This window comes from Sphaerodactylus townsendi, unplaced genomic scaffold, assembly GCF_021028975.2.
Source record: "Sphaerodactylus townsendi isolate TG3544 unplaced genomic scaffold, MPM_Stown_v2.3 scaffold_19, whole genome shotgun sequence".
NCBI lineage: Eukaryota > Metazoa > Chordata > Lepidosauria > Squamata > Sphaerodactylidae > Sphaerodactylus > Sphaerodactylus townsendi.
The window spans coordinates 448,128-467,500 of record NW_025950352.1 but is presented as its reverse complement, the minus strand read 5'-3'; the positions used below and the strand labels follow the sequence as shown (position 1 = coordinate 467,500).

At 89.1% G+C, this 19,373-nt stretch overlaps 1 protein-coding gene across 1 annotated transcript in view; it reads left to right on the top strand.

Moving 5' to 3' along the window:
• Window positions 1-17,533: 17,533 nt before the first annotated feature.
• The window catches only part of PLEC (plectin), a 42,112-nt gene continuing 40,272 nt past the window's right edge, over window positions 17,534-19,373 (top strand). Inside the window, 2 exon segments of the mRNA XM_048482675.1 lie at window positions 17,534-17,582; window positions 17,981-18,070. The gene's annotated coding sequence lies outside the window, so the exon portion shown is untranslated.

Genomic DNA, 19,373 nt, shown 5'->3' with positions numbered 1-19,373 from the left:
GGGGGGTGGGGGGGGGGGGGGGTGGGGGGGGGGGGGGGTGGGGGGGGGGGGGGGTGGGGGGGGGGGGGGGTGGGGGGGGGGGGGGGTGGGGGGGGGGGGGGGTGGGGGGGGGGGGGGGTGGGGGGGGGGGGGGGTGGGGGGGGGGGGGGGTGGGGGGGGGGGGGGGTGGGGGGGGGGGGGGGTGGGGGGGGGGGGGGGTGGGGGGGGGGGGGGGTGGGGGGGGGGGGGGGTGGGGGGGGGGGGGGGTGGGGGGGGGGGGGGGTGGGGGGGGGGGGGGGTGGGGGGGGGGGGGGGTGGGGGGGGGGGGGGGTGGGGGGGGGGGGGGGTGGGGGGGGGGGGGGGTGGGGGGGGGGGGGGGTGGGGGGGGGGGGGGGTGGGGGGGGGGGGGGGTGGGGGGGGGGGGGGGTGGGGGGGGGGGGGGGTGGGGGGGGGGGGGGGTGGGGGGGGGGGGGGGTGGGGGGGGGGGGGGGTGGGGGGGGGGGGGGGTGGGGGGGGGGGGGGGTGGGGGGGGGGGGGGGTGGGGGGGGGGGGGGGTGGGGGGGGGGGGGGGTGGGGGGGGGGGGGGGTGGGGGGGGGGGGGGGTGGGGGGGGGGGGGGGTGGGGGGGGGGGGGGGTGGGGGGGGGGGGGGGTGGGGGGGGGGGGGGGTGGGGGGGGGGGGGGGTGGGGGGGGGGGGGGGTGGGGGGGGGGGGGGGTGGGGGGGGGGGGGGGTGGGGGGGGGGGGGGGTGGGGGGGGGGGGGGGTGGGGGGGGGGGGGGGTGGGGGGGGGGGGGGGTGGGGGGGGGGGGGGGTGGGGGGGGGGGGGGGTGGGGGGGGGGGGGGGTGGGGGGGGGGGGGGGTGGGGGGGGGGGGGGGTGGGGGGGGGGGGGGGTGGGGGGGGGGGGGGGTGGGGGGGGGGGGGGGTGGGGGGGGGGGGGGGTGGGGGGGGGGGGGGGTGGGGGGGGGGGGGGGTGGGGGGGGGGGGGGGTGGGGGGGGGGGGGGGTGGGGGGGGGGGGGGGTGGGGGGGGGGGGGGGTGGGGGGGGGGGGGGGTGGGGGGGGGGGGGGGTGGGGGGGGGGGGGGGTGGGGGGGGGGGGGGGTGGGGGGGGGGGGGGGTGGGGGGGGGGGGGGGTGGGGGGGGGGGGGGGTGGGGGGGGGGGGGGGTGGGGGGGGGGGGGGGTGGGGGGGGGGGGGGGTGGGGGGGGGGGGGGGTGGGGGGGGGGGGGGGTGGGGGGGGGGGGGGGTGGGGGGGGGGGGGGGTGGGGGGGGGGGGGGGTGGGGGGGGGGGGGGGTGGGGGGGGGGGGGGGTGGGGGGGGGGGGGGGTGGGGGGGGGGGGGGGTGGGGGGGGGGGGGGGTGGGGGGGGGGGGGGGTGGGGGGGGGGGGGGGTGGGGGGGGGGGGGGGTGGGGGGGGGGGGGGGTGGGGGGGGGGGGGGGTGGGGGGGGGGGGGGGTGGGGGGGGGGGGGGGTGGGGGGGGGGGGGGGTGGGGGGGGGGGGGGGTGGGGGGGGGGGGGGGTGGGGGGGGGGGGGGGTGGGGGGGGGGGGGGGTGGGGGGGGGGGGGGGTGGGGGGGGGGGGGGGTGGGGGGGGGGGGGGGTGGGGGGGGGGGGGGGTGGGGGGGGGGGGGGGTGGGGGGGGGGGGGGGTGGGGGGGGGGGGGGGTGGGGGGGGGGGGGGGTGGGGGGGGGGGGGGGTGGGGGGGGGGGGGGGTGGGGGGGGGGGGGGGTGGGGGGGGGGGGGGGTGGGGGGGGGGGGGGGTGGGGGGGGGGGGGGGTGGGGGGGGGGGGGGGTGGGGGGGGGGGGGGGTGGGGGGGGGGGGGGGTGGGGGGGGGGGGGGGTGGGGGGGGGGGGGGGTGGGGGGGGGGGGGGGTGGGGGGGGGGGGGGGTGGGGGGGGGGGGGGGTGGGGGGGGGGGGGGGTGGGGGGGGGGGGGGGTGGGGGGGGGGGGGGGTGGGGGGGGGGGGGGGTGGGGGGGGGGGGGGGTGGGGGGGGGGGGGGGTGGGGGGGGGGGGGGGTGGGGGGGGGGGGGGGTGGGGGGGGGGGGGGGTGGGGGGGGGGGGGGGTGGGGGGGGGGGGGGGTGGGGGGGGGGGGGGGTGGGGGGGGGGGGGGGTGGGGGGGGGGGGGGGTGGGGGGGGGGGGGGGTGGGGGGGGGGGGGGGTGGGGGGGGGGGGGGGTGGGGGGGGGGGGGGGTGGGGGGGGGGGGGGGTGGGGGGGGGGGGGGGTGGGGGGGGGGGGGGGTGGGGGGGGGGGGGGGTGGGGGGGGGGGGGGGTGGGGGGGGGGGGGGGTGGGGGGGGGGGGGGGTGGGGGGGGGGGGGGGTGGGGGGGGGGGGGGGTGGGGGGGGGGGGGGGTGGGGGGGGGGGGGGGTGGGGGGGGGGGGGGGTGGGGGGGGGGGGGGGTGGGGGGGGGGGGGGGTGGGGGGGGGGGGGGGTGGGGGGGGGGGGGGGTGGGGGGGGGGGGGGGTGGGGGGGGGGGGGGGTGGGGGGGGGGGGGGGTGGGGGGGGGGGGGGGTGGGGGGGGGGGGGGGTGGGGGGGGGGGGGGGTGGGGGGGGGGGGGGGTGGGGGGGGGGGGGGGTGGGGGGGGGGGGGGGTGGGGGGGGGGGGGGGTGGGGGGGGGGGGGGGTGGGGGGGGGGGGGGGTGGGGGGGGGGGGGGGTGGGGGGGGGGGGGGGTGGGGGGGGGGGGGGGTGGGGGGGGGGGGGGGTGGGGGGGGGGGGGGGTGGGGGGGGGGGGGGGTGGGGGGGGGGGGGGGTGGGGGGGGGGGGGGGTGGGGGGGGGGGGGGGTGGGGGGGGGGGGGGGTGGGGGGGGGGGGGGGTGGGGGGGGGGGGGGGTGGGGGGGGGGGGGGGTGGGGGGGGGGGGGGGTGGGGGGGGGGGGGGGTGGGGGGGGGGGGGGGTGGGGGGGGGGGGGGGTGGGGGGGGGGGGGGGTGGGGGGGGGGGGGGGTGGGGGGGGGGGGGGGTGGGGGGGGGGGGGGGTGGGGGGGGGGGGGGGTGGGGGGGGGGGGGGGTGGGGGGGGGGGGGGGTGGGGGGGGGGGGGGGTGGGGGGGGGGGGGGGTGGGGGGGGGGGGGGGTGGGGGGGGGGGGGGGTGGGGGGGGGGGGGGGTGGGGGGGGGGGGGGGTGGGGGGGGGGGGGGGTGGGGGGGGGGGGGGGTGGGGGGGGGGGGGGGTGGGGGGGGGGGGGGGTGGGGGGGGGGGGGGGTGGGGGGGGGGGGGGGTGGGGGGGGGGGGGGGTGGGGGGGGGGGGGGGTGGGGGGGGGGGGGGGTGGGGGGGGGGGGGGGTGGGGGGGGGGGGGGGTGGGGGGGGGGGGGGGTGGGGGGGGGGGGGGGTGGGGGGGGGGGGGGGTGGGGGGGGGGGGGGGTGGGGGGGGGGGGGGGTGGGGGGGGGGGGGGGTGGGGGGGGGGGGGGGTGGGGGGGGGGGGGGGTGGGGGGGGGGGGGGGTGGGGGGGGGGGGGGGTGGGGGGGGGGGGGGGTGGGGGGGGGGGGGGGTGGGGGGGGGGGGGGGTGGGGGGGGGGGGGGGTGGGGGGGGGGGGGGGTGGGGGGGGGGGGGGGTGGGGGGGGGGGGGGGTGGGGGGGGGGGGGGGTGGGGGGGGGGGGGGGTGGGGGGGGGGGGGGGTGGGGGGGGGGGGGGGTGGGGGGGGGGGGGGGTGGGGGGGGGGGGGGGTGGGGGGGGGGGGGGGTGGGGGGGGGGGGGGGTGGGGGGGGGGGGGGGTGGGGGGGGGGGGGGGTGGGGGGGGGGGGGGGTGGGGGGGGGGGGGGGTGGGGGGGGGGGGGGGTGGGGGGGGGGGGGGGTGGGGGGGGGGGGGGGTGGGGGGGGGGGGGGGTGGGGGGGGGGGGGGGTGGGGGGGGGGGGGGGTGGGGGGGGGGGGGGGTGGGGGGGGGGGGGGGTGGGGGGGGGGGGGGGTGGGGGGGGGGGGGGGTGGGGGGGGGGGGGGGTGGGGGGGGGGGGGGGTGGGGGGGGGGGGGGGTGGGGGGGGGGGGGGGTGGGGGGGGGGGGGGGTGGGGGGGGGGGGGGGTGGGGGGGGGGGGGGGTGGGGGGGGGGGGGGGTGGGGGGGGGGGGGGGTGGGGGGGGGGGGGGGTGGGGGGGGGGGGGGGTGGGGGGGGGGGGGGGTGGGGGGGGGGGGGGGTGGGGGGGGGGGGGGGTGGGGGGGGGGGGGGGTGGGGGGGGGGGGGGGTGGGGGGGGGGGGGGGTGGGGGGGGGGGGGGGTGGGGGGGGGGGGGGGTGGGGGGGGGGGGGGGTGGGGGGGGGGGGGGGTGGGGGGGGGGGGGGGTGGGGGGGGGGGGGGGTGGGGGGGGGGGGGGGTGGGGGGGGGGGGGGGTGGGGGGGGGGGGGGGTGGGGGGGGGGGGGGGTGGGGGGGGGGGGGGGTGGGGGGGGGGGGGGGTGGGGGGGGGGGGGGGTGGGGGGGGGGGGGGGTGGGGGGGGGGGGGGGTGGGGGGGGGGGGGGGTGGGGGGGGGGGGGGGTGGGGGGGGGGGGGGGTGGGGGGGGGGGGGGGTGGGGGGGGGGGGGGGTGGGGGGGGGGGGGGGTGGGGGGGGGGGGGGGTGGGGGGGGGGGGGGGTGGGGGGGGGGGGGGGTGGGGGGGGGGGGGGGTGGGGGGGGGGGGGGGTGGGGGGGGGGGGGGGTGGGGGGGGGGGGGGGTGGGGGGGGGGGGGGGTGGGGGGGGGGGGGGGTGGGGGGGGGGGGGGGTGGGGGGGGGGGGGGGTGGGGGGGGGGGGGGGTGGGGGGGGGGGGGGGTGGGGGGGGGGGGGGGTGGGGGGGGGGGGGGGTGGGGGGGGGGGGGGGTGGGGGGGGGGGGGGGTGGGGGGGGGGGGGGGTGGGGGGGGGGGGGGGTGGGGGGGGGGGGGGGTGGGGGGGGGGGGGGGTGGGGGGGGGGGGGGGTGGGGGGGGGGGGGGGTGGGGGGGGGGGGGGGTGGGGGGGGGGGGGGGTGGGGGGGGGGGGGGGTGGGGGGGGGGGGGGGTGGGGGGGGGGGGGGGTGGGGGGGGGGGGGGGTGGGGGGGGGGGGGGGTGGGGGGGGGGGGGGGTGGGGGGGGGGGGGGGTGGGGGGGGGGGGGGGTGGGGGGGGGGGGGGGTGGGGGGGGGGGGGGGTGGGGGGGGGGGGGGGTGGGGGGGGGGGGGGGTGGGGGGGGGGGGGGGTGGGGGGGGGGGGGGGTGGGGGGGGGGGGGGGTGGGGGGGGGGGGGGGTGGGGGGGGGGGGGGGTGGGGGGGGGGGGGGGTGGGGGGGGGGGGGGGTGGGGGGGGGGGGGGGTGGGGGGGGGGGGGGGTGGGGGGGGGGGGGGGTGGGGGGGGGGGGGGGTGGGGGGGGGGGGGGGTGGGGGGGGGGGGGGGTGGGGGGGGGGGGGGGTGGGGGGGGGGGGGGGTGGGGGGGGGGGGGGGTGGGGGGGGGGGGGGGTGGGGGGGGGGGGGGGTGGGGGGGGGGGGGGGTGGGGGGGGGGGGGGGTGGGGGGGGGGGGGGGTGGGGGGGGGGGGGGGTGGGGGGGGGGGGGGGTGGGGGGGGGGGGGGGTGGGGGGGGGGGGGGGTGGGGGGGGGGGGGGGTGGGGGGGGGGGGGGGTGGGGGGGGGGGGGGGTGGGGGGGGGGGGGGGTGGGGGGGGGGGGGGGTGGGGGGGGGGGGGGGTGGGGGGGGGGGGGGGTGGGGGGGGGGGGGGGTGGGGGGGGGGGGGGGTGGGGGGGGGGGGGGGTGGGGGGGGGGGGGGGTGGGGGGGGGGGGGGGTGGGGGGGGGGGGGGGTGGGGGGGGGGGGGGGTGGGGGGGGGGGGGGGTGGGGGGGGGGGGGGGTGGGGGGGGGGGGGGGTGGGGGGGGGGGGGGGTGGGGGGGGGGGGGGGTGGGGGGGGGGGGGGGTGGGGGGGGGGGGGGGTGGGGGGGGGGGGGGGTGGGGGGGGGGGGGGGTGGGGGGGGGGGGGGGTGGGGGGGGGGGGGGGTGGGGGGGGGGGGGGGTGGGGGGGGGGGGGGGTGGGGGGGGGGGGGGGTGGGGGGGGGGGGGGGTGGGGGGGGGGGGGGGTGGGGGGGGGGGGGGGTGGGGGGGGGGGGGGGTGGGGGGGGGGGGGGGTGGGGGGGGGGGGGGGTGGGGGGGGGGGGGGGTGGGGGGGGGGGGGGGTGGGGGGGGGGGGGGGTGGGGGGGGGGGGGGGTGGGGGGGGGGGGGGGTGGGGGGGGGGGGGGGTGGGGGGGGGGGGGGGTGGGGGGGGGGGGGGGTGGGGGGGGGGGGGGGTGGGGGGGGGGGGGGGTGGGGGGGGGGGGGGGTGGGGGGGGGGGGGGGTGGGGGGGGGGGGGGGTGGGGGGGGGGGGGGGTGGGGGGGGGGGGGGGTGGGGGGGGGGGGGGGTGGGGGGGGGGGGGGGTGGGGGGGGGGGGGGGTGGGGGGGGGGGGGGGTGGGGGGGGGGGGGGGTGGGGGGGGGGGGGGGTGGGGGGGGGGGGGGGTGGGGGGGGGGGGGGGTGGGGGGGGGGGGGGGTGGGGGGGGGGGGGGGTGGGGGGGGGGGGGGGTGGGGGGGGGGGGGGGTGGGGGGGGGGGGGGGTGGGGGGGGGGGGGGGTGGGGGGGGGGGGGGGTGGGGGGGGGGGGGGGTGGGGGGGGGGGGGGGTGGGGGGGGGGGGGGGTGGGGGGGGGGGGGGGTGGGGGGGGGGGGGGGTGGGGGGGGGGGGGGGTGGGGGGGGGGGGGGGTGGGGGGGGGGGGGGGTGGGGGGGGGGGGGGGTGGGGGGGGGGGGGGGTGGGGGGGGGGGGGGGTGGGGGGGGGGGGGGGTGGGGGGGGGGGGGGGTGGGGGGGGGGGGGGGTGGGGGGGGGGGGGGGTGGGGGGGGGGGGGGGTGGGGGGGGGGGGGGGTGGGGGGGGGGGGGGGTGGGGGGGGGGGGGGGTGGGGGGGGGGGGGGGTGGGGGGGGGGGGGGGTGGGGGGGGGGGGGGGTGGGGGGGGGGGGGGGTGGGGGGGGGGGGGGGTGGGGGGGGGGGGGGGTGGGGGGGGGGGGGGGTGGGGGGGGGGGGGGGTGGGGGGGGGGGGGGGTGGGGGGGGGGGGGGGTGGGGGGGGGGGGGGGTGGGGGGGGGGGGGGGTGGGGGGGGGGGGGGGTGGGGGGGGGGGGGGGTGGGGGGGGGGGGGGGTGGGGGGGGGGGGGGGTGGGGGGGGGGGGGGGTGGGGGGGGGGGGGGGTGGGGGGGGGGGGGGGTGGGGGGGGGGGGGGGTGGGGGGGGGGGGGGGTGGGGGGGGGGGGGGGTGGGGGGGGGGGGGGGTGGGGGGGGGGGGGGGTGGGGGGGGGGGGGGGTGGGGGGGGGGGGGGGTGGGGGGGGGGGGGGGTGGGGGGGGGGGGGGGTGGGGGGGGGGGGGGGTGGGGGGGGGGGGGGGTGGGGGGGGGGGGGGGTGGGGGGGGGGGGGGGTGGGGGGGGGGGGGGGTGGGGGGGGGGGGGGGTGGGGGGGGGGGGGGGTGGGGGGGGGGGGGGGTGGGGGGGGGGGGGGGTGGGGGGGGGGGGGGGTGGGGGGGGGGGGGGGTGGGGGGGGGGGGGGGTGGGGGGGGGGGGGGGTGGGGGGGGGGGGGGGTGGGGGGGGGGGGGGGTGGGGGGGGGGGGGGGTGGGGGGGGGGGGGGGTGGGGGGGGGGGGGGGTGGGGGGGGGGGGGGGTGGGGGGGGGGGGGGGTGGGGGGGGGGGGGGGTGGGGGGGGGGGGGGGTGGGGGGGGGGGGGGGTGGGGGGGGGGGGGGGTGGGGGGGGGGGGGGGTGGGGGGGGGGGGGGGTGGGGGGGGGGGGGGGTGGGGGGGGGGGGGGGTGGGGGGGGGGGGGGGTGGGGGGGGGGGGGGGTGGGGGGGGGGGGGGGTGGGGGGGGGGGGGGGTGGGGGGGGGGGGGGGTGGGGGGGGGGGGGGGTGGGGGGGGGGGGGGGTGGGGGGGGGGGGGGGTGGGGGGGGGGGGGGGTGGGGGGGGGGGGGGGTGGGGGGGGGGGGGGGTGGGGGGGGGGGGGGGTGGGGGGGGGGGGGGGTGGGGGGGGGGGGGGGTGGGGGGGGGGGGGGGTGGGGGGGGGGGGGGGTGGGGGGGGGGGGGGGTGGGGGGGGGGGGGGGTGGGGGGGGGGGGGGGTGGGGGGGGGGGGGGGTGGGGGGGGGGGGGGGTGGGGGGGGGGGGGGGTGGGGGGGGGGGGGGGTGGGGGGGGGGGGGGGTGGGGGGGGGGGGGGGTGGGGGGGGGGGGGGGTGGGGGGGGGGGGGGGTGGGGGGGGGGGGGGGTGGGGGGGGGGGGGGGTGGGGGGGGGGGGGGGTGGGGGGGGGGGGGGGTGGGGGGGGGGGGGGGTGGGGGGGGGGGGGGGTGGGGGGGGGGGGGGGTGGGGGGGGGGGGGGGTGGGGGGGGGGGGGGGTGGGGGGGGGGGGGGGTGGGGGGGGGGGGGGGTGGGGGGGGGGGGGGGTGGGGGGGGGGGGGGGTGGGGGGGGGGGGGGGTGGGGGGGGGGGGGGGTGGGGGGGGGGGGGGGTGGGGGGGGGGGGGGGTGGGGGGGGGGGGGGGTGGGGGGGGGGGGGGGTGGGGGGGGGGGGGGGTGGGGGGGGGGGGGGGTGGGGGGGGGGGGGGGTGGGGGGGGGGGGGGGTGGGGGGGGGGGGGGGTGGGGGGGGGGGGGGGTGGGGGGGGGGGGGGGTGGGGGGGGGGGGGGGTGGGGGGGGGGGGGGGTGGGGGGGGGGGGGGGTGGGGGGGGGGGGGGGTGGGGGGGGGGGGGGGTGGGGGGGGGGGGGGGTGGGGGGGGGGGGGGGTGGGGGGGGGGGGGGGTGGGGGGGGGGGGGGGTGGGGGGGGGGGGGGGTGGGGGGGGGGGGGGGTGGGGGGGGGGGGGGGTGGGGGGGGGGGGGGGTGGGGGGGGGGGGGGGTGGGGGGGGGGGGGGGTGGGGGGGGGGGGGGGTGGGGGGGGGGGGGGGTGGGGGGGGGGGGGGGTGGGGGGGGGGGGGGGTGGGGGGGGGGGGGGGTGGGGGGGGGGGGGGGTGGGGGGGGGGGGGGGTGGGGGGGGGGGGGGGTGGGGGGGGGGGGGGGTGGGGGGGGGGGGGGGTGGGGGGGGGGGGGGGTGGGGGGGGGGGGGGGTGGGGGGGGGGGGGGGTGGGGGGGGGGGGGGGTGGGGGGGGGGGGGGGTGGGGGGGGGGGGGGGTGGGGGGGGGGGGGGGTGGGGGGGGGGGGGGGTGGGGGGGGGGGGGGGTGGGGGGGGGGGGGGGTGGGGGGGGGGGGGGGTGGGGGGGGGGGGGGGTGGGGGGGGGGGGGGGTGGGGGGGGGGGGGGGTGGGGGGGGGGGGGGGTGGGGGGGGGGGGGGGTGGGGGGGGGGGGGGGTGGGGGGGGGGGGGGGTGGGGGGGGGGGGGGGTGGGGGGGGGGGGGGGTGGGGGGGGGGGGGGGTGGGGGGGGGGGGGGGTGGGGGGGGGGGGGGGTGGGGGGGGGGGGGGGTGGGGGGGGGGGGGGGTGGGGGGGGGGGGGGGTGGGGGGGGGGGGGGGTGGGGGGGGGGGGGGGTGGGGGGGGGGGGGGGTGGGGGGGGGGGGGGGTGGGGGGGGGGGGGGGTGGGGGGGGGGGGGGGTGGGGGGGGGGGGGGGTGGGGGGGGGGGGGGGTGGGGGGGGGGGGGGGTGGGGGGGGGGGGGGGTGGGGGGGGGGGGGGGTGGGGGGGGGGGGGGGTGGGGGGGGGGGGGGGTGGGGGGGGGGGGGGGTGGGGGGGGGGGGGGGTGGGGGGGGGGGGGGGTGGGGGGGGGGGGGGGTGGGGGGGGGGGGGGGTGGGGGGGGGGGGGGGTGGGGGGGGGGGGGGGTGGGGGGGGGGGGGGGTGGGGGGGGGGGGGGGTGGGGGGGGGGGGGGGTGGGGGGGGGGGGGGGTGGGGGGGGGGGGGGGTGGGGGGGGGGGGGGGTGGGGGGGGGGGGGGGTGGGGGGGGGGGGGGGTGGGGGGGGGGGGGGGTGGGGGGGGGGGGGGGTGGGGGGGGGGGGGGGTGGGGGGGGGGGGGGGTGGGGGGGGGGGGGGGTGGGGGGGGGGGGGGGTGGGGGGGGGGGGGGGTGGGGGGGGGGGGGGGTGGGGGGGGGGGGGGGTGGGGGGGGGGGGGGGTGGGGGGGGGGGGGGGTGGGGGGGGGGGGGGGTGGGGGGGGGGGGGGGTGGGGGGGGGGGGGGGTGGGGGGGGGGGGGGGTGGGGGGGGGGGGGGGTGGGGGGGGGGGGGGGTGGGGGGGGGGGGGGGTGGGGGGGGGGGGGGGTGGGGGGGGGGGGGGGTGGGGGGGGGGGGGGGTGGGGGGGGGGGGGGGTGGGGGGGGGGGGGGGTGGGGGGGGGGGGGGGTGGGGGGGGGGGGGGGTGGGGGGGGGGGGGGGTGGGGGGGGGGGGGGGTGGGGGGGGGGGGGGGTGGGGGGGGGGGGGGGTGGGGGGGGGGGGGGGTGGGGGGGGGGGGGGGTGGGGGGGGGGGGGGGTGGGGGGGGGGGGGGGTGGGGGGGGGGGGGGGTGGGGGGGGGGGGGGGTGGGGGGGGGGGGGGGTGGGGGGGGGGGGGGGTGGGGGGGGGGGGGGGTGGGGGGGGGGGGGGGTGGGGGGGGGGGGGGGTGGGGGGGGGGGGGGGTGGGGGGGGGGGGGGGTGGGGGGGGGGGGGGGTGGGGGGGGGGGGGGGTGGGGGGGGGGGGGGGTGGGGGGGGGGGGGGGTGGGGGGGGGGGGGGGTGGGGGGGGGGGGGGGTGGGGGGGGGGGGGGGTGGGGGGGGGGGGGGGTGGGGGGGGGGGGGGGTGGGGGGGGGGGGGGGTGGGGGGGGGGGGGGGTGGGGGGGGGGGGGGGTGGGGGGGGGGGGGGGTGGGGGGGGGGGGGGGTGGGGGGGGGGGGGGGTGGGGGGGGGGGGGGGTGGGGGGGGGGGGGGGTGGGGGGGGGGGGGGGTGGGGGGGGGGGGGGGTGGGGGGGGGGGGGGGTGGGGGGGGGGGGGGGTGGGGGGGGGGGGGGGTGGGGGGGGGGGGGGGTGGGGGGGGGGGGGGGTGGGGGGGGGGGGGGGTGGGGGGGGGGGGGGGTGGGGGGGGGGGGGGGTGGGGGGGGGGGGGGGTGGGGGGGGGGGGGGGTGGGGGGGGGGGGGGGTGGGGGGGGGGGGGGGTGGGGGGGGGGGGGGGTGGGGGGGGGGGGGGGTGGGGGGGGGGGGGGGTGGGGGGGGGGGGGGGTGGGGGGGGGGGGGGGTGGGGGGGGGGGGGGGTGGGGGGGGGGGGGGGTGGGGGGGGGGGGGGGTGGGGGGGGGGGGGGGTGGGGGGGGGGGGGGGTGGGGGGGGGGGGGGGTGGGGGGGGGGGGGGGTGGGGGGGGGGGGGGGTGGGGGGGGGGGGGGGTGGGGGGGGGGGGGGGTGGGGGGGGGGGGGGGTGGGGGGGGGGGGGGGTGGGGGGGGGGGGGGGTGGGGGGGGGGGGGGGTGGGGGGGGGGGGGGGTGGGGGGGGGGGGGGGTGGGGGGGGGGGGGGGTGGGGGGGGGGGGGGGTGGGGGGGGGGGGGGGTGGGGGGGGGGGGGGGTGGGGGGGGGGGGGGGTGGGGGGGGGGGGGGGTGGGGGGGGGGGGGGGTGGGGGGGGGGGGGGGTGGGGGGGGGGGGGGGTGGGGGGGGGGGGGGGTGGGGGGGGGGGGGGGTGGGGGGGGGGGGGGGTGGGGGGGGGGGGGGGTGGGGGGGGGGGGGGGTGGGGGGGGGGGGGGGTGGGGGGGGGGGGGGGTGGGGGGGGGGGGGGGTGGGGGGGGGGGGGGGTGGGGGGGGGGGGGGGTGGGGGGGGGGGGGGGTGGGGGGGGGGGGGGGTGGGGGGGGGGGGGGGTGGGGGGGGGGGGGGGTGGGGGGGGGGGGGGGTGGGGGGGGGGGGGGGTGGGGGGGGGGGGGGGTGGGGGGGGGGGGGGGTGGGGGGGGGGGGGGGTGGGGGGGGGGGGGGGTGGGGGGGGGGGGGGGTGGGGGGGGGGGGGGGTGGGGGGGGGGGGGGGTGGGGGGGGGGGGGGGTGGGGGGGGGGGGGGGTGGGGGGGGGGGGGGGTGGGGGGGGGGGGGGGTGGGGGGGGGGGGGGGTGGGGGGGGGGGGGGGTGGGGGGGGGGGGGGGTGGGGGGGGGGGGGGGTGGGGGGGGGGGGGGGTGGGGGGGGGGGGGGGTGGGGGGGGGGGGGGGTGGGGGGGGGGGGGGGTGGGGGGGGGGGGGGGTGGGGGGGGGGGGGGGTGGGGGGGGGGGGGGGTGGGGGGGGGGGGGGGTGGGGGGGGGGGGGGGTGGGGGGGGGGGGGGGTGGGGGGGGGGGGGGGTGGGGGGGGGGGGGGGTGGGGGGGGGGGGGGGTGGGGGGGGGGGGGGGTGGGGGGGGGGGGGGGTGGGGGGGGGGGGGGGTGGGGGGGGGGGGGGGTGGGGGGGGGGGGGGGTGGGGGGGGGGGGGGGTGGGGGGGGGGGGGGGTGGGGGGGGGGGGGGGTGGGGGGGGGGGGGGGTGGGGGGGGGGGGGGGTGGGGGGGGGGGGGGGTGGGGGGGGGGGGGGGTGGGGGGGGGGGGGGGTGGGGGGGGGGGGGGGTGGGGGGGGGGGGGGGTGGGGGGGGGGGGGGGTGGGGGGGGGGGGGGGTGGGGGGGGGGGGGGGTGGGGGGGGGGGGGGGTGGGGGGGGGGGGGGGTGGGGGGGGGGGGGGGTGGGGGGGGGGGGGGGTGGGGGGGGGGGGGGGTGGGGGGGGGGGGGGGTGGGGGGGGGGGGGGGTGGGGGGGGGGGGGGGTGGGGGGGGGGGGGGGTGGGGGGGGGGGGGGGTGGGGGGGGGGGGGGGTGGGGGGGGGGGGGGGTGGGGGGGGGGGGGGGTGGGGGGGGGGGGGGGTGGGGGGGGGGGGGGGTGGGGGGGGGGGGGGGTGGGGGGGGGGGGGGGTGGGGGGGGGGGGGGGTGGGGGGGGGGGGGGGTGGGGGGGGGGGGGGGTGGGGGGGGGGGGGGGTGGGGGGGGGGGGGGGTGGGGGGGGGGGGGGGTGGGGGGGGGGGGGGGTGGGGGGGGGGGGGGGTGGGGGGGGGGGGGGGTGGGGGGGGGGGGGGGTGGGGGGGGGGGGGGGTGGGGGGGGGGGGGGGTGGGGGGGGGGGGGGGTGGGGGGGGGGGGGGGTGGGGGGGGGGGGGGGTGGGGGGGGGGGGGGGTGGGGGGGGGGGGGGGTGGGGGGGGGGGGGGGTGGGGGGGGGGGGGGGTGGGGGGGGGGGGGGGTGGGGGGGGGGGGGGGTGGGGGGGGGGGGGGGTGGGGGGGGGGGGGGGTGGGGGGGGGGGGGGGTGGGGGGGGGGGGGGGTGGGGGGGGGGGGGGGTGGGGGGGGGGGGGGGTGGGGGGGGGGGGGGGTGGGGGGGGGGGGGGGTGGGGGGGGGGGGGGGTGGGGGGGGGGGGGGGTGGGGGGGGGGGGGGGTGGGGGGGGGGGGGGGTGGGGGGGGGGGGGGGTGGGGGGGGGGGGGGGTGGGGGGGGGGGGGGGTGGGGGGGGGGGGGGGTGGGGGGGGGGGGGGGTGGGGGGGGGGGGGGGTGGGGGGGGGGGGGGGTGGGGGGGGGGGGGGGTGGGGGGGGGGGGGGGTGGGGGGGGGGGGGGGTGGGGGGGGGGGGGGGTGGGGGGGGGGGGGGGTGGGGGGGGGGGGGGGTGGGGGGGGGGGGGGGTGGGGGGGGGGGGGGGTGGGGGGGGGGGGGGGTGGGGGGGGGGGGGGGTGGGGGGGGGGGGGGGTGGGGGGGGGGGGGGGTGGGGGGGGGGGGGGGTGGGGGGGGGGGGGGGTGGGGGGGGGGGGGGGTGGGGGGGGGGGGGGGTGGGGGGGGGGGGGGGTGGGGGGGGGGGGGGGTGGGGGGGGGGGGGGGTGGGGGGGGGGGGGGGTGGGGGGGGGGGGGGGTGGGGGGGGGGGGGGGTGGGGGGGGGGGGGGGTGGGGGGGGGGGGGGGTGGGGGGGGGGGGGGGTGGGGGGGGGGGGGGGTGGGGGGGGGGGGGGGTGGGGGGGGGGGGGGGTGGGGGGGGGGGGGGGTGGGGGGGGGGGGGGGTGGGGGGGGGGGGGGGTGGGGGGGGGGGGGGGTGGGGGGGGGGGGGGGTGGGGGGGGGGGGGGGTGGGGGGGGGGGGGGGTGGGGGGGGGGGGGGGTGGGGGGGGGGGGGGGTGGGGGGGGGGGGGGGTGGGGGGGGGGGGGGGTGGGGGGGGGGGGGGGTGGGGGGGGGGGGGGGTGGGGGGGGGGGGGGGTGGGGGGGGGGGGGGGTGGGGGGGGGGGGGGGTGGGGGGGGGGGGGGGTGGGGGGGGGGGGGGGTGGGGGGGGGGGGGGGTGGGGGGGGGGGGGGGTGGGGGGGGGGGGGGGTGGGGGGGGGGGGGGGTGGGGGGGGGGGGGGGTGGGGGGGGGGGGGGGTGGGGGGGGGGGGGGGTGGGGGGGGGGGGGGGTGGGGGGGGGGGGGGGTGGGGGGGGGGGGGGGTGGGGGGGGGGGGGGGTGGGGGGGGGGGGGGGTGGGGGGGGGGGGGGGTGGGGGGGGGGGGGGGTGGGGGGGGGGGGGGGTGGGGGGGGGGGGGGGTGGGGGGGGGGGGGGGTGGGGGGGGGGGGGGGTGGGGGGGGGGGGGGGTGGGGGGGGGGGGGGGTGGGGGGGGGGGGGGGTGGGGGGGGGGGGGGGTGGGGGGGGGGGGGGGTGGGGGGGGGGGGGGGTGGGGGGGGGGGGGGGTGGGGGGGGGGGGGGGTGGGGGGGGGGGGGGGTGGGGGGGGGGGGGGGTGGGGGGGGGGGGGGGTGGGGGGGGGGGGGGGTGGGGGGGGGGGGGGGTGGGGGGGGGGGGGGGTGGGGGGGGGGGGGGGTGGGGGGGGGGGGGGGTGGGGGGGGGGGGGGGTGGGGGGGGGGGGGGGTGGGGGGGGGGGGGGGTGGGGGGGGGGGGGGGTGGGGGGGGGGGGGGGTGGGGGGGGGGGGGGGTGGGGGGGGGGGGGGGTGGGGGGGGGGGGGGGTGGGGGGGGGGGGGGGTGGGGGGGGGGGGGGGTGGGGGGGGGGGGGGGTGGGGGGGGGGGGGGGTGGGGGGGGGGGGGGGTGGGGGGGGGGGGGGGTGGGGGGGGGGGGGGGTGGGGGGGGGGGGGGGTGGGGGGGGGGGGGGGTGGGGGGGGGGGGGGGTGGGGGGGGGGGGGGGTGGGGGGGGGGGGGGGTGGGGGGGGGGGGGGGTGGGGGGGGGGGGGGGTGGGGGGGGGGGGGGGTGGGGGGGGGGGGGGGTGGGGGGGGGGGGGGGTGGGGGGGGGGGGGGGTGGGGGGGGGGGGGGGTGGGGGGGGGGGGGGGTGGGGGGGGGGGGGGGTGGGGGGGGGGGGGGGTGGGGGGGGGGGGGGGTGGGGGGGGGGGGGGGTGGGGGGGGGGGGGGGTGGGGGGGGGGGGGGGTGGGGGGGGGGGGGGGTGGGGGGGGGGGGGGGTGGGGGGGGGGGGGGGTGGGGGGGGGGGGGGGTGGGGGGGGGGGGGGGTGGGGGGGGGGGGGGGTGGGGGGGGGGGGGGGTGGGGGGGGGGGGGGGTGGGGGGGGGGGGGGGTGGGGGGGGGGGGGGGTGGGGGGGGGGGGGGGTGGGGGGGGGGGGGGGTGGGGGGGGGGGGGGGTGGGGGGGGGGGGGGGTGGGGGGGGGGGGGGGTGGGGGGGGGGGGGGGTGGGGGGGGGGGGGGGTGGGGGGGGGGGGGGGTGGGGGGGGGGGGGGGTGGGGGGGGGGGGGGGTGGGGGGGGGGGGGGGTGGGGGGGGGGGGGGGTGGGGGGGGGGGGGGGTGGGGGGGGGGGGGGGTGGGGGGGGGGGGGGGTGGGGGGGGGGGGGGGTGGGGGGGGGGGGGGGTGGGGGGGGGGGGGGGTGGGGGGGGGGGGGGGTGGGGGGGGGGGGGGGTGGGGGGGGGGGGGGGTGGGGGGGGGGGGGGGTGGGGGGGGGGGGGGGTGGGGGGGGGGGGGGGTGGGGGGGGGGGGGGGTGGGGGGGGGGGGGGGTGGGGGGGGGGGGGGGTGGGGGGGGGGGGGGGTGGGGGGGGGGGGGGGTGGGGGGGGGGGGGGGTGGGGGGGGGGGGGGGTGGGGGGGGGGGGGGGTGGGGGGGGGGGGGGGTGGGGGGGGGGGGGGGTGGGGGGGGGGGGGGGTGGGGGGGGGGGGGGGTGGGGGGGGGGGGGGGTGGGGGGGGGGGGGGGTGGGGGGGGGGGGGGGTGGGGGGGGGGGGGGGTGGGGGGGGGGGGGGGTGGGGGGGGGGGGGGGTGGGGGGGGGGGGGGGTGGGGGGGGGGGGGGGTGGGGGGGGGGGGGGGTGGGGGGGGGGGGGGGTGGGGGGGGGGGGGGGTGGGGGGGGGGGGGGGTGGGGGGGGGGGGGGGTGGGGGGGGGGGGGGGTGGGGGGGGGGGGGGGTGGGGGGGGGGGGGGGTGGGGGGGGGGGGGGGTGGGGGGGGGGGGGGGTGGGGGGGGGGGGGGGTGGGGGGGGGGGGGGGTGGGGGGGGGGGGGGGTGGGGGGGGGGGGGGGTGGGGGGGGGGGGGGGTGGGGGGGGGGGGGGGTGGGGGGGGGGGGGGGTGGGGGGGGGGGGGGGTGGGGGGGGGGGGGGGTGGGGGGGGGGGGGGGTGGGGGGGGGGGGGGGTGGGGGGGGGGGGGGGTGGGGGGGGGGGGGGGTGGGGGGGGGGGGGGGTGGGGGGGGGGGGGGGTGGGGGGGGGGGGGGGTGGGGGGGGGGGGGGGTGGGGGGGGGGGGGGGTGGGGGGGGGGGGGGGTGGGGGGGGGGGGGGGTGGGGGGGGGGGGGGGTGGGGGGGGGGGGGGGTGGGGGGGGGGGGGGGTGGGGGGGGGGGGGGGTGGGGGGGGGGGGGGGTGGGGGGGGGGGGGGGTGGGGGGGGGGGGGGGTGGGGGGGGGGGGGGGTGGGGGGGGGGGGGGGTGGGGGGGGGGGGGGGTGGGGGGGGGGGGGGGTGGGGGGGGGGGGGGGTGGGGGGGGGGGGGGGTGAATTGTAGTCCATAACATCTGGAGTGCCAAAGGTTCGCCACCACTGGACTATAACATACAAACATAAACAAAACAAGATACGATTTAGAACAGAGGGATAAACTATAATTACGCTCTTTGCAAAATAACGAAACTCATATACGTTTGTAATAATAAACCACATTCTTAACGATAATTTTCCTGTATGGATTCTATTTATTGAATTATTCTCATTACTTACCTAAAATAAGACAAATTGTTCTTCATTCTGCACTCGTTGGGGGACTCTCCCCACCCCTGCCTCGCTAGCGACCGCTGCAGCCTCCCTCCCGGCAGCCGGGTCCTTCTAACGGGTGATGCCAGTTAACTCAGCCTGCGTGGCAAGGAGAGGCTCTGCTTTGGAGCCGTGGCCCTTTTGCAGCCACGCGTGGTCTTGGCACGCAGGAGGACTCCATCTCTGTCTCTTGCAGCTCCCCTGAAGGGCCCTCGGGCGGCAGAGGTGGATGGGGAGGTTGCTGTTTGCGTGGGATCCGGGAGGCCCTCTGGCCGGCCGGCGGAGGAAATCTTGGGGGCACGGCAGAGAGCAGGGTGTCTGGCTCGGGCAGGTGCTGCTGGCAGGAAAGGCGTGCTCACTGGGGGGCCGCAGGAGCGAAGGTGGGATGGTTGGGGCGGGGGATGGTTCACCTGGCAGCCCACAAGAAGTCTGTTCCTTCAGCCCCCTCTGTGCCCGGGGGGTGGGGGTAGGTGGGCTCTGTGGGATTTCTTCTTCTGCTCCCCCTAATCTGTCTTTCTCTTCCTGCTCTCCTCTCTCTTCTTGGGTGGCCACAGCACTGGCGGGCAGAGGTATGCACAGTTGGGTCGTCTCGCTGTTTTATCTTGTGTGTCTGTACTTCCCTCTTGTGGGGGCCATAGAGGGCGGTTGGGGGGGGATGTAGAGGGAGGCCTGCCCCTTGCCATTGTGGGGCCTGGGCCGCCTCATGGGCCTGCTGAGTCCCACGAGGTTGTCGAGGGAGGCCGTGGCGCCTGGTCAGAGAGGGTGCTCCCTCCAAACCACCCTGGTAGACGTGGGGGTAGGGATCCCTGCCCTGGCGTGTGCTGCCCCAGTTTCATCGGCAGCCATGATGGGCCACCCCCAACAAGGCTGAGGGGAGGGGCTGGTGCAGTGGCGGGGGAGGTGGGGGGGCTGGTTCCCCATTGGCCCATCTGGGTCCTGCTCCTGACCGTCTTCTTTGGCCACGCAGGCCCAGCGCCACGTGAACGACCTCTACGAAGACCTCCGCGATGGACACAACCTGATTTCCCTGCTGGAGGTTCTCTCGGGAGACACCCTGGTACGTAGCCCCTCGGACGCTGCCCCGCTTGCTCTGTGGGGCGGTGGCAGCTGGCCTCTGCGCCCTGCCTCCTGCCCTGCCCTTGGGCACCGAGAGACTCAGCGATTGGCACCAAGTGGCAGAGGGCTCAGGCTGCCGCTCTCCACCCTCACGTGGCAACCCCCCCTCCTGCTTCTCTTTCCTCTGAGCCTCTGAAAACAAACCAACCCTCGTTTTTGGGATCCTCGGCTCTTCCTGAGAGGAAACCAAACAAGGCTCCATCCTGCTCAGCCTTTGATCTGCAGGGCCAGAAAAGGGTCTGAATTCTGTGTTTTGTTGAAGGCTTTCACTGCCGAAATCACCAGGTGTTCTGTGGTTTCCGGACCGTATGGCCACGTCCCAGTAGCATTTTCTCCTGACGTTTCGCCTGCATCTGTGGCTGGCATCTCCAGAGGATCTGAGGGTAGTAAAGCAAGTGGAGTATATACTATCATCAGATCCTCTGAAGGTGCCGGCCACAGATGCAGGCGAAACTTCAGGCGAAAATGCTATTGGAACACGGCCATACAACCCAGAGAACCCACAGCACCCTGATCTGAATCCCCTCGGCTGCCTTCCCTCCACCGCGCAGTGTGGTGGTTGCAGGGGTGGTGGTTGGGGGAGGGGTAAGGAAGCCCCCCAGGTATTCCATGTCCCCTCTGGGTTTATCCTCCCCTGCCCAGTTGCTCCTGAGCTCCAAGAAGCCCCCGGTTCTGCCCGCGTGGGGATTTCCAGCCAGCTTTGCCGGCGCTTTGCCCTGCTGCCCTCCCCGCCCGCTGCCACTGGTGCCGAATGCTGGGATGGGGAGAGTTTTGCCCAGAGCCAGTGGAAGGCCGGAGCAAAGAGGGCGGCCCGGCAAAAGTTGCCTGGAGCTCCCCGGGGGTTGGGGGCTCTGGGGAGATTGCAGCCAATTTGCTTGGGAAGCCCCCCCGGTTCTCCAGGCTGACTCTGGGTGGGTGTCACAGGTGCTCACTCCCGGCTGTTGTGTTTCTTCACCTTTCCTCCCTAAACGTGGTCCAGTTTCCTGGCTCTGTTGCTCTAACACCGTGTGCTGCACTGGTCTCTCTCTCTGTCTCTTTCCTTCTCTCTCTGCTGCCCGCTCTGTTTGCCTCTCCCGTGGGCCGGATTCTGTTCTCCGGCCTCCGCTTCCTCCTCTGCTCCACTCTCACCCGCCCCGCAGCCCAGGGAGCGCGACGTTATCCGGACCTTGCGGCTGGTGAGTGGTTCTCCCCGTTGCGCCCCCGCATGGCCCCGCAGCTGCCGCATGCGCTCCTGCAGAGGGAGA